The following is a 3,600-nucleotide window of genomic DNA, read 5'->3' as shown; positions in this document are numbered from 1 at the left end:
AAAAAACAAAAAAAAAAAAAAAACAAAAAAAAAACCAAAACAGACAAACTTGGTTGGGGTGTGGGAGGAGTTTCCCTGGAAAATAAAAAAAGAAGAATGTGTGAATCCCCATGAAAGTTATGTCCATTACACAGCTACAAAGATTCAGGCCAAGAGAAACCAATGAACTTTCCTCTGAAGGGGAGAAAAAGAAGTAAAGTATTGTTCTTCAGCATGTTTGGATGGATGTTGTCTTGAGAATGGGGACTCTTTTGGGAAAGACTTAAATGCAGCTGATCCCTGATCATGATAGTCTTCTCTGTGATTCATTACATAGAGCAACTACTATTGTTACCGTTACAGAAGATCTTGGAGCTGAAAAAAAGAGCTTTTGGAATTTGAGGGATTCCCATGAAAGTACAGTTTCTGCTCAGCTGTATGAAGCCATCAGGTACAGGTGAAGATGGACATTGCATCCTGTTTCAAGAGGCAGGATGGTAGGATCTCCATCATGTGAGGAAGTAATCTGGTTGATGTAATCGAATAGAAGTACTCATTAACAAAACTACTTCCTCTGGCAAGAGCTCAGAACATGCAGCCAAGATAAGCTGTTTCAAGCCACTCTGTCGTGTATCAGATTTTGAAGAACAGCATCGTAAAATCTGTGTGTATCAAGATAGCAGATAATGCTGAATTCGGCATGGTTGCATGGTCTCAGAAAATAATTGTTCTTCAAAAACCAGTGTTTCCTCAGGTCTGTCTTTGCATCTTCTTGGTCGCTTGGTCAGGGATGCCCAGAGTGAAGCACAAAGTGGGAGACCAATACCTGCGAGTTCAGCAATAGCCGTGAGAGTGGGTTAGCAGCTTGCAAGTGGGCCCGTCAAGTCTTGTCCACCAAATACCTTTAAAAAGTCTGTTCATCAGGATTGAACTACTTGCTGAAGAAGATGTAGTGGCTGCTGTTCATTGCACCCTCAGGTGGGTTTTTTCTACTGTCACAAGGAGAATCTCCAGGTTTTCCTGTTGGGCACCCACTGATCCACTGGGGCAGCTCTTGTTGAGGGTGACTTTTTGGATTGCTATTACTAAATTCAAGCAAATAGCTTGGATTGCAGAATATCAGTGGACAAGATCATTCAGAAAGGTTGTGTTTACAGTTGTAAAAAAACCAGAACTTGCCATTTCACCTGAGACATTCTCAAAAGATACAAAGTATGGGGGCTTTCTATGATGCCAAGTCCTTTGCTGCTCAGCTGCACTCTGCTAGTGTTGCAACCCTGGTGGCACATCTGAGACCACTCATGTGACTTAAGGCTCTTCAAATCCACTTCCCCATGGGGTTGAATTTAGCAGCTTTGGTACTTTTTTTTTTTTAGTTACTCAGTGTCCTAGGACTGATGGATTCACCCGCCATGTGACTGCGGGAGCACCCATAGACAAATGCTTGGAGATTTCTTTATAGGTCTTGTTTGAGACATCTCTGATGCAGCACTTGCAACATCATCAGCTTTCTCTGCAGTCTTTCACAGGCAGCTGTGTGCTCTCAAGAGGGGAGGGCATTGGGGAGGGAAAAAAAAAGTTAGGATCAGCACTTGGCTAAAGACAGACCCAGTGTATGTTCCTGTTTTGGGTCCAATTTGAGGCTCCCTGATAGGTGATAGTTTGGTTTCTAATTCATTTGCATCTGCCGTCTGGTTGATGAGAAGCCTGGAGATGATGAACTTGAGCCTTTTGCTGTTTCAACATGAAGTTTCATTTGCATTAAAAAAAGCATCTTAGATGCCTCTACCCCTTACCCATGGCTTGAATTGTAATTCCAAAGTCATGTAACAAACCCTACTACTAATAACTGAAGCTTTCCTTCCATTTTATCGTAATTTTATCATGATTTTCAGCTCCAGACATTCGAGGAAACATGCTTGTTGGCTTCTGCTTTGGGCCTTCTGTTACTGAGGTTTCTGAGGTAGATGATAAAGGATGTGATTACATGATTCAAGTCTTGGGAGCCTGAACGTCCAATAAATTACATCAGTATTTGCGTTACCGCTGGAACTATTACATTATTGTGACCTGAGGTTTTCTTTATTTTATAAAACACTGTTGTGGGCTAACCCCAGGAGGCAGCTGCTCTCTTCCTGCCCCCAGGAGGATGGGGGAAGAGAATCAGAAGGGTAAAACTGGGAAAACTCAGTTGAGGTAAAGACAATTTTATAGGTAAAGGGAAAGCTGTGAGCACAAGCAGAAGTTTAGCTGCGTGCTCCATTTTCATTCGGTGGGGCTTGTGCCCTGTGGTTTCAACATTCAGTTCACTAGTTTTCTGAGAGAACATGTGTGGTGTTGATTTTCTTTAGAAGGTTAAAAAAAGTTCAGTAACTCAGACGTGACATCTAAGGCTTCTCTCATCTGCCTCAAACCACAACCTGCAACCATCCCTGCCTTTTTAACAAAATGATGCTCTTCACTTAAAAAGTACATCTAAGCAGAAACTTATCTTCAGATCTTGCTTCTTGCATTTTCCTGTGTAACACAAAGCTTGTTTGAGGGTTTGTTGGGATTGCTTTTTCATAGCATCTATTATCTTTGTTCACACTGCTCACAGGAAGGAGATGCACACAACATGTAAACTAAATATACTTTTTATTAGCAAGGCTTTTAAGATACAGTCTTGCATCCAGCAGCTTGGCTGAACGCAGTTCAAAGCAGATTGAATTACTTTATGCACCGCTAAAACGGAGGATGGGTGCTGCGGGAACAACATGCTTCATTTTCAGTTTAGCTCGTACCAGTTTCACCTGACTTCCCCTCTTTCCTACATCAGCTGGGGAAGGCAGTGCCTTTTTCAGCAAGACTACTACACTGTGCTCACTGTTGCAGTTTGTTTTCTATTTCTGTTGGTTCATACCTGTGAGTCTGACCCATTTTTTCCCACCCTTACTCCCCATCTTCTCCCGGAATGGGGGGGCTGATGCAGCAGGGCTGGCCCCTCAGTGCCATCGCTGAGTGTCTGCAGTCAGCTTCAGTTTCCTCCATCCACCGACCTCCCCACCGACATCCTCCGGCCTGCTAAGCCCCCTTCATTACCTCCGTTCCTGATGTGTCTGAGAAGCTCTCTTCCACGTGTTGACCATCAAACATCGGTTCGTAACTAAGACAGTAGCTGAAGTCTCTGCTATGGACCTACCTCCAACCTCCCAGCTCTCCTTTTACCAGTCCATTTTGTACAGGTGATTTCCCAGTCCTTATTCTTACCCTGTTTTCCCACTCTTCCCGCCCCTACGAAACTACCACTTCTCTTGCTCTGTTCCATTTCTTGAATCTGTCCTCACTCACATTTGGCCGCATCTGGTGTCTGACTCTCAAATTCCATTTGTGTTCCGGTATCTCCTCAGAACTTAAGCCAAATGTGGCAAAACCTGACCTATCCTCCTTACCATTATTCCTCACTCTTCGTCTTACAATGTTTGGATAGCCACCATCACCACGTTTCAGTGAGACAGTTATAAAAATGCTAGACGAAATCAGATCTCCCTAACTGGCAACTTTCCCCACCACTTGCTTTAGCGCTCTGCCTGTACCCGCTCTGCCCTGACTTTGACCATCAGAATCTCTCTCAAGCATCGT

The sequence above is a fragment of the Chroicocephalus ridibundus genome, chromosome 2 (assembly GCF_963924245.1).
Source record: "Chroicocephalus ridibundus chromosome 2, bChrRid1.1, whole genome shotgun sequence".
Lineage (NCBI taxonomy): Eukaryota > Metazoa > Chordata > Aves > Charadriiformes > Laridae > Chroicocephalus > Chroicocephalus ridibundus.
Note: the sequence above shows the minus strand (reverse complement) of the source record.